This window comes from Neovison vison, chromosome 12 (assembly GCF_020171115.1).
Source record: "Neovison vison isolate M4711 chromosome 12, ASM_NN_V1, whole genome shotgun sequence".
Lineage (NCBI taxonomy): Eukaryota > Metazoa > Chordata > Mammalia > Carnivora > Mustelidae > Neogale > Neogale vison.
This window is the reverse complement of record NC_058102.1, coordinates 12,152,582-12,162,538: the sequence shown is the minus strand read 5'-3', so window position 1 is coordinate 12,162,538 and position 9,957 is coordinate 12,152,582.

Here is a 9,957-nt window from a genome sequence, read left to right as displayed (position 1 = left end):
CCGCATCGGGCTCTCTGCTCAGCAGGGAGCCTGCTTCCCTCTCTCTCTCTCTGCCTGCCTCTCCATCTACTTGTGATCTCTCTCTGTCAAATAAATAAATAAAATCTTTAAAAAAAAATAAATAGATCTTTATTTTTTTATTTTTTTTTAAAGATTTTATTTATTTATTTCACAGAGAGAGATCACAAGTAGGCAGAGAGGCAGGCAGAGAGAGAGGAGGAAGCAGGCTCCCTGCTGAGCAGAGAGCCCGATGCGGGACTCGATCCCAGGACCCTGAGATCATGACCTGAGATGAAGGCAGCGGCTTAACCCACTGAGCCACCCCGGCGCCCTAAATAGATCTTTTTATGTATTTATTAAGATTTAGAGTAGATTTTGTTGTCGGCCACTGAAGCCTGACTGATTCACCTTCTCCAGAGCATTTGGGACGAGTCCCAGGAGGTCACCTCTTGGCATCCTCCTCCCAAGGGGGCCAGACGTTAGCCCCAGGGGAGGGTGCCGCTGGGCTCTGCTGTGTCCGTCCTTGTTTTAAGCCCCTGGCAGTTGCCAGAGAGGTGGTGAGTGGGTAACATGACGGGGTCTGACATTACCTGTCACGGGGAAGCGCTGTTCGCGAACCCCACAGGAGACAGAGGGCAGGGGTCATTACAGGAGTCCCAGAGTCCCTGCTCACGGGTGATCGCGTCCTCCAGCCCTGCACCACGGAGGACGCAGAACGACCCCGTCCTCTCCTGCCCGTGCTTTAGGTGGGGAGGGGGAGATGGAGGCTGCGAAGGGATGAGGTGGTTAGGAGGCTGGGAGACCTCCCAGGGGAGATGGGGGTTCAGATTCAGGCCCCCCGATTCCCATCCACTGTGGGACCTGAAGTCCGCAGACTGGGGCCGTGACTCTGGCTGGTCCTCTGCCTCGGCCACAGGGCTCTTGTGGGCAGAGTGACTACGGTCAATGGCCACGGGAGGCCTTCGTGGGATGGGTGTTGGGAAAGTGCCTACCCTCGGGCCTGGCCCCAGGAGGCACCTCCTGGTGACCTGGTGACAGGTGACAGGCCAGAGAGCTTGCTTCCTGTTGCCGTGGTGACAGACTCCTGCGGAGTTGGGCTTCCATTAGAAGGTGGTCCACGCAGCAGCGGCTGTATTCCAGCCCCCGTTCCCTGAGCCTGTCCCCTGGCACCGGGCCGGAGGGGCAGGCCGAGGGCGACGGGGAGCCCACCAGGCCTCTCCACCTCAGCCCTTCCTGCTCCCTCTGCCATCCGCCGGCCTCCCTGCCCGGACTCGGCCTCTCTGGCTGGAAGCCTGAGGTCTGGGTTCCAGTTCGGCCTCGACTTCCTCCTGGAGAGTGAGGAGGGGCTTGTGTTTTGGCTCAGCTTCCCAAAACGTGGGTCAGATGTTGGCTGGGCCCCCTGCCCTTGCAAATCCCAATACCAGCTCCTTCAGCCTCGGCTCTGGAAGGGCCCGGTGGTCCTCCAGCCTCGGGCTCCTGCTGCTCCTCCCTCCCACGTGGGTCCTCTGCCCCGTGTGACACCAGCTCGGGTGTGGAATCCAGCCCCTTCCTCGGTTTCCACAAAACCCCTGTCTCCTATGGGGGCAGTGGAATGCATGGAATGGGGGAGGGCAGGCGTGGGGCAGGGTTTACACGGACCCCGAACCCAGAGCTTCCCGTTCCCTCTGGAAGCGCCTGGCCTTCCACCCTGTCCCAGGAAAGGCTTGCTTTCCCCCATGCCTGCGGGATCCCCTTCTCTCCTTCACGCAGAGCCAGTCCTGACTGTGGCCCCCGACCCCTCTCCTGTCCCCCTCCCAGCCCAGGGACACAGAAGCACAGGCCTGTCCAGGTCCCATCACCGTACTCCCCCTTCCTGCAATCTTCACAAACAAAAGAGGAGTTCTGGGGAACTGCCTGAGGATTGTGGGGTGCAGGGAAGACTCTGGTCTCTGGGACCTAGCCATCTAAGCTCTGCCCGCTGGAGAGGGTCCTTCTGCAAGCACCGAGGCATATCCCACAGCCAGAGGGGAAGGACCCCAAGACTCAGCACTGGGCCAGGTGTCACTGGGATCATCTCCTTTTGAGGATGTATAGAGTTGTCAGCTTGGATCCGCTGGAAGTTTCCTGAAAGCTGCTACAGCCCCCAGCCCCCAGACAGGAGATTGCTGAGGGCAACGGTTCTGAGGGATTGTGTCCCCTGACACCAGTTCATGCAGGTCAACCCCTGGAGGATGCTGGGCTATCCTGCCCCCTCCCATGAAGTCTCTGTGGCTGGGCTTTGACCAGGGCCATATGCCTAGGAAATGGGGGAGCCCAGGAAGCACACTGGTTTCCTGTCCTGAGGGACTTGCATGGGTCACGTGACCCTGACTGACTAATCAGAAAGCCCCATCCCTTAGTAGAGAGATTGGCTCATGGTGGCCACATGACTCAGGCAAAGCCAATCAGAGTCTTCCCTGAGATTTGATACATGGACACCAAAGACAGTGGGTCCCTTGCCTTCTACTGGCATGTAGGATGGCATGAATGGGGCCATTGCCACGCCCCATGGAGACAGAGCCTACGAGAAAAGAAACCAACACACTGAGGGAATAAGAACTTCTGAAAGATGAGGTGATAAGACTTGAGGATGTTTGAGTTCCTGGATCCAGCTGGGCCTGAAGGCAGCCCCACTTCTGAATTTTCAGAATGTGAGCAAATAAATTCCCTTCTGCTGCTCTGGGTTGCTTTTGACAGTGTAATTGAAAGGATCGTGACTATCAGAAAGGGAGATAAAGAGGGAGCTTACAGGAAAGGCCATAGGTCAGAGGGTGTCCCAACTGGGACCACAGAGACCATTTAGTCCCTCCTCCCCAAATATTGTCTATTGTGAGATCATCTGGCAGACTGTTGAAGTACATGCTGGTTCACTAGGCTGGGGATCCAGGAACCTCCAATTCCAGAAGCTTCCCAGGGAATTCTGGTATCAGCCAGGTGGGAAACTGTTGACCTTGTGCTATACCCTCACTCTGTCATTAGGGAAACTGAGGCCAGAGGGAGAAGCACACAGCAAGTTGTGGTAACTCCCCATTTGTTCTTTCTCCCTTTCCTGTCTTCCTGTTCCTGGCTCCAGGAGTGAAGGCAAGGAAGGGGAAGGTTTAAGACCCTCCGCAGAGGGACCCAGGCTCAGACCATTGTCCTGCTCCCCCACCTCTCAATCAGAAGCTGAGCAAGTGTACAGAAATGACCGTGCTGTTGGTCCTGGAACTGTTGCTTGCCTGACGCCCAGCCATTTGTCCATCTGTCCATCCATCTATCCATTCACCAAGTACTAGGCACTCTGTGTGCCCAGGACAAACCAGTCAATGTAGCCTCCATAGGTTATGGCTTTCCTCCATATCCTCCCCCCTTCCCCTTCTCCCTCCCCTCCTTCCTTCCCCTCTTTCCTCTCTCTTCCCTCCTCCTCCCTCCCTTAGTCCTACCTTCCTTGATTCTCCACTCCCTCCCCATTTAGGGAGGAAGCATGGATCCTGCCCTCAGCGACCTTATGGTCCAGTTGGAGGCACAAAACCAGGCCCCAAAAACCTAACTCAAGAACCATCGTTCAAGGGGCACCTGAGTGGCTCAGATGGTTAACGCTCTGCTTTTGGCTCAGGTCATGATCCCAGGGTCCTGGGATTGAGCCCCATGTCGGGCTCTCTGCTTGGCAGGGAGTCTAATTCTCCCTCTCCCTCTGCCTCTCCCTCTGCTTATGCTCTCTCTCTGTCTCTGTCTCCAGTGGGAAAACAAAACAAAACAAAACAAACAAAAAACTTAAAAAAAAAAAAAAAGAACCATTGTTTGGAATTATCCGAAAGAGAAGTATAGACTTTTCAATACAAACAACTGCCCTTGAACTTGATCTTGTCCCAGGTGGCAGCAACAGGACTCCTGCTTCCAGAGGCTCCGAGGAAGGCAAGAGCTGCCCTGGAGGGAGGGATGGCCCCAGCACGAAGCAGGGGCCCAGTGAGCACCTACAAAGGACCCTGGATCTGAGCGAGCTCTGCCCTGGAATGTGCTGGGGAAAGGGCTGGGGAAAGGGCTGCACTTGCCGGAGGGCCTGGGACCTTCACTGTGGGAGGGGTGGGGGGTACTGAGCTGTTGGGTCAGGGGGCAGGAAAGCTCAGAGGACAGACCCCTGCCTTCAGAGAGTCAGAGGTGTACATGGGTGAGGGGCTAGATGTGTGCTGGTGGCCCTGGGGGCAGGGCTGGCCCCGGGCAAGGGGGTTGGGAGAGGAGGGAGGAGGCCCGGCAGCCCTGAGCCCTCGGTTTGGGAGCCTGGACGGCACTGATGGGTGACGCCCGCTGCGTCACAGCCCCCCCCCCCCCCCCCCGCCGTGCCAAGTGAGCTCCGAGCATATCTGCTCATTGCCCATAACAACCGTGCCAAGTAGGTGATGCCACGGCCCTCAGATTCCAGACGGGGACATGGAGGTAGGCAGAGGGTAAGTCACGTGCGAGGAAGTGGAGGGAGTGAGATGTGAACTCAGGCGGTGGGGTCCCTGGCGGTAGGGCCCCGTGAGCAGAGGTAAAGAGGGTTGGAAGGGAGCAGGGCAGGGGCTGGGTAAGGCAGCTCCTGAGGCCACCACAGCTGTAGAGGCTCTTCAGGGAGGGCTCTCAGGAAGAGGTGTCCTGGAACCGGCTCACTGGAGAGGAGGAGCAAGCGTGTGGAGGCGGGCAGGGGGCCCCTGGGCGTGGCCAGGACTGTCCAAAGCAGACCCAGAGCCACACACCAGGCCCTTTGCTGGTGTCCGGAGGCCCCGTGTGGTTGGCCGGCCAGCGGATCACAAGGCATCTTGACTAGCTAGTATTGCCCCATGTCCTTCTGGCCTCCCCACCGCTGCCCAGTCCCTCAGCAATCTGATCCAACCTCAGCCTGACCAAGCTGCTCCCTGTGCAGGAGCCCCCATGGCTCCCCACTGCCTGAGCACGAAGTCCCGGCTCTACCCCTTCCCGGACGTGTCAAGGCCTCTCCAGCACCCCCACCCCCGTTAGTGGACCTTTCCCTTCTGGGCCCGCAGCCACCAGCCCAGCGATGGCCAGAGGGGGTGCCCTGTCCATCCAGACGACAGCGTCCTTGCTGCTCCCCTGTTGGACGGGGAGCTCAAGTGCAACCACTGCTCTCTCCTGGGGGACCATGTCCCTCGTCCCTCGAGCTCAGCGCAGGCTCTCTGGGAGAGCACCAGGCCACAGACAGGGAGGTGGGGGATCCAGCACACTGGGGCTTGAATCCCAGATCTGCTGGCAGAAGGCCCGTGGTGAAGGATCCGTGGGAGGTCACATCAGTGGCCCGCTCATTGCTGGAGGCTCAGGGGATGTTGGCTGGAGACAGGAGGGAGACAGAGAGAGAGGGGGAGGGGGGAGACAGAAGGAGAGGGAGGGACAGAGAGAAAAGTAGAGGGAAGGAGAGAGAAGGAGGGGGAGGGAGAGAGGGGAGGGGAAGGTGGGGAAGAAGAGGGAGGGAGGAGGAGGGGTGGGAGGGAAAGGGAGAGGGGAGAGAGGGGAAGGAGAGGGAGAGGGAAAGAGCGAAGGGGAGAAGGTTGGGGAGGGCGCCGTGGGTGAGAGGCGGAAGGAGGCGTGAGGCCGGGAGAGGAGGCCGCCAGGTGAAGCGGGGAGGAGGGGAGAGCAGAGGGCATCAGCCAGGGTCTGTCTGGCTCAAGTGAGAAGGGTTCTGTCACGAGGAGCCACCTGCCAGCCAGCCGTTCTCAAAATAGCTGTCCCTGCTGGGGCCACGCGGGTGGAGGGCGGGGCGCAGGGCACGTGGCTTCTGCGATCTCCAGGCTGACAAGAAGCCTCTGCGTCCTGTGCGTTGAGGGGCTGCGGCTGGGCCTCAGAGGTCCGTCCTGCGGGTCTGTGTGTGTGTGGTGGCCTGGGTCGGAGCCGGAGGCTGTGCTGGCGTCGGGCAGGGAATGGCCAGACTGATAATGATACTCATTAAAGTGGTCCTCATCCTCATCATAAAAAATGAGGCAGACACGGCGAAGTTGCCCACCCATGCTGGTCCCTCTTCTTCCTCTTGCAAGGACCCAAGGGTGCTGGGGGCGGACCAGGGGACGCACCCACCTCCCAGACTCTCTTGCAGCTAGACCCACCAGGGCACCCACCTCTGGCCACAGAGACACAAGGCGAGTTCGAAAGGAGGGCCCTGAGGAGACTGTCGTGTTCTCCCTTCTTGGGGCGTCTCTGTGCTAACTCCTTCTCTCCCGCTGCACACAGACCCGCCCCAGCAGGCCAGGACTCTCTCTCCGGCTGCACACCAGGCCGAGAAGCCCAGGCCCGGGGTGGCCAGACCGCTGCAAGGACACGGACACTTGCCCGGCACGTTCGGAGTTTGCGTCCCAGCTGTGCCATTGCCCGGCTGCATGACCTTCTTCGGCCTCAGTTGTCTCAGCTGTGAAATGGGAAGGAGAGAGCGTGATCAGGGCCGAGACCCTGCTGTGTCTCACAGGCCTGGGCCACCAGAGGACAAGGGAATACCGATGTTGATGCATTTCACCACAAGCTGGATGTGTTTTGTGCATTTGGTCCCGTCTAGGTTGGCAGGTAATTTTTTTTCTTTTTTTAAAAAGATTTATTTATTTGAGAGAGACAGAGAGATCAGGGACAGCATCGGGGCAGAGGGAGAGGGAGAATCTTAAGTTGTCTTCTGCTGAGCGCAGACCCCTCCGCGGGGCTCCATCTCACACCCCTGAGATCGTGACCTGAGCTGAAACCAGGAGTCCGCTGCTCAAACCGCTGCGTCACCCAGGGGCCCCCAGTCCGGCAGATTCTTGTAACAGATTCCTGCTACTTGGAAAATTGGAGCGACCCCACTGCAGGTGGTTCTTCTTCGCCTGGTGTGGCCACTCTCTGATCCGGGCCCGTCCGGGCCCGTCTTCATCTCCTGGGGACCCGGCCCAGCGCCTGGCACAGAGCAGCCATTCCCCGGGGTTCCTGCCGAGGCACGGAAACAGGTAAGACCAAGGACAACTGGCCTCCCTGTTGCACGAGGCCCATGTGTTCGCCTTCGGGGGGTGGATCGGGATTTAACAGGGAGCAGCGTCTTGGAGCAGAAGGAGTCCTGGCTGCTGCAGGAGAGGAGGTGGGCCGTGGAAGCACGTTCTTGGTTGGAACATTCTAGACCCTGGAAGCCAGGTGTCCCGTGTGGGGCTGGAGGAGAGCCCTCCCTCCTGACCCTCATTCTGTCTCACCCACCAGCCATGTGTGAAACCTTGTCCCTCCCTCCCATCGCTGTACCCGCAACATCTAGAACCCCCCGGTACAGGAGTGTGTGCAGAAGAGGGTCTGAGGCAGGAGTGGCTGCTGGTCTGAGGGAGGAGGAAGAAGTCAGGAGCCAGAGGCTTCTGTGGGCTCTGTCCACAGAATTTTCCAGACTGGCTTCTCCTCCAGTCCCAGTCTGAGCTGCTCCATGGAACGGCATGGCCTCAGTACCCCCCACTCACCCCCCCCCACTTCGTTGAGCATCACCGGGGGCCACATTCTTTCTGAGAGCCTTGCCACATCTGAGGTTCCTTCTAAGGATTCTGGCTCCCTCCATGGAGAGAGACAACTCCGTGGGGGCCCGGATCCCCCCACCCCCGGCGAGTCCCCAGGCCCCTGCGTGGGCAGACCCCAGTCCCTTGTGATGTCAGCCCGGTCCTTGCCTCCAATGCCTGGACACGACCCCTGCATCCCTCGGCGCGCAGAGCAAATGGGGCGGCCTTCAGCCCGGGGTCCCATCCAGGTCTGTCCTTCCAGGTGTGTGTGTGCAGGGAACTCAGCCAGGCTGCCGCGGGGATTAGACTGGAGACATGTGGGAAAGTGCTCGGTAAACTGTAAAGAGTAAGCAGATGGGAGGGTTCCCTTCCACACCTCCTCCCACCAGCTGGGGGGTTCCACCCCGAGGAGTACTGGGGGCCTGCACAGAGACTCCCTCCTCCTGGCTCTGCTCTGCGGGCCCCTTCCCGATGCCTGAACTTTGGTCACTAGGAGCTCTCGCTCTGCTTCGTCTCTAACCCCAGTGGAAGGGTCCACACATGGGTCACTGACTCTGGGATGAAGCTTCCACCTCGTCCTCCTGGGGTGGGGCGAGGAAGGGAGAGGGAGCGGAGAAAGTCCGGAGTCTGGTGAAGCCCCCCTCTCCGTGTTCACAGGTCCTGCCTCCCTCCAGTCCCCGTGAAAAGGGTCCCAATATGCAATCCGAGGCTTGACCCAGGGGCTTGAATCAAAGGGTACAAAGCAGAAACACTTGCCCTGGAATCCGCCAGTGGAGGGTCATCCCCTCCTCCAACAGCTGCTGGGGTGAACTTCTCTGCCCGCCTCCCCATGCCACCGGTGTCTCCGGACCCCCGATGTTGCTCTGAAATGTGAGACTAGAACGCAAGGGTGTGGGGAAGGGGGTCGGCGGGAGGACCCCAGGGCTGGGCTGCCTCCATGGGCAGCCGCTGCTCACTCGCCGTATGACCTGGGAAGATGAGGACCCTCTCCGTGCCTCGATTTATTCTCCTCGAAAACGGGGATGATCACAGCGCCCAGCCCATAGGGCGGTTTGAGGATTTAACGAAGTGGGGCGTAGGGAGAGCCTGGCCTGCAGGACGGGCTGAATCGGTCTCAGGTTTGCGGTTACTCATCCCAAGTCTGTTGGCTTCAGGACACCGGCATCTCCTTCTGGACCTCACTGGATCTCCTGCAAACCGCACCCCCCTGCCCCCGCCACGGAGTCTGTTTCCTCCTGCAGCAATCAGCCATCTTCCTCACCCACATGTGATTCCCCTCCCCTGATTCCGACCCTTTAAGACCCTGTAACCACTCACTCCCTGGCTTGATGCACACATTCGATGTTCTCCCGCCCTCTGACCCCACCCCGTATTGGGTACTGACACTAGAGCAGACTGGGAGGGCCCGGCCTCACAGAGCCTGTGGGTGAGCGTGGGCTGAGACCACAGCGACTACACAGGGACATAGGTGAGGGCGTGTTAAGTTGCGCAGACCAGTCATCGGTTGTCCCCGTTTCGCCACCTAACAAGCCCAAACGCGGGGCTTCCGCAACAGTCCTTCGTGCTCGCTCACAAGTCTGCAGATCAGCTGGGGATCCGTGGGTCTGGCTGGGCAGCCCAACAGGCCGTTCGTCCTTGGCCTTCCGGGGACGTGTGTGTCCCAGGGGGATGGCAGGGGGTAGCATGCAGAGAGAACGCTGTCGTGCTTCTGGAGGATCAGAGCTGGGACGCTCCCACTTCTGCCCACATCCCATTGGCCGAGCCTGTCTCATGGTCAAGTCCACCGTCCGTGTGCTGGGAAAATATGCCCTGCCTCTAGGGGGACATCCTGCAAAGCCACAGATGGAAGGTGTGCGTGCAGGGGGCAGGGGGACAACTGGGAGCATCAAAGCTGGGAAACACGGATGCTGATGAGGCTCATCCCCGAGCGTCTGTTCCTGAGGGTTGCTCAGGGTCAGCCTCCCTGCACAGCCCACGTTCATGCTTAGACCAGAACGAGGAGGAGAGCCAGGGAAGAGCTTTCTAGGCAGAGGAAATAAGTGTAAAAACTCAGAAGTGGAAACGAGTAGCTGTGTCGTTGGAACAGACAGGAGCTGGGTGAGGCCGGTGGGGCCATGTGTGTTCTCTGTCTCCATGCCCTGGTCAAGGCCCAGGCTCCCCTGCTTGTCCACCGAGGCCCCCATGCTCTGGTCCACACCGAGTGCCCCCCTCAGGCCCTCTGCCTGAGCTGCACCGGAATACAGCAGTCCTGTCCCCAACAGGTGCATCCTGTGATGCCATGTGGAGTTAAATACTAGGAAGGGAGGGGGCACCTGGAGGGGCTCAGACAGTTAAGCATCTGCCTTCGGCTCAGGTCATGATCTCGAGGTCCTGGGATCAAGTCCAGCATCGGGCTCCCTGCTCGGCGGGGACTGTGCTGCTCCCTCTCCTACTGCCCCTCTCCCTGCTTGTTCTCTCTTTCTCTCAAATAAATAAAATCTTAAAA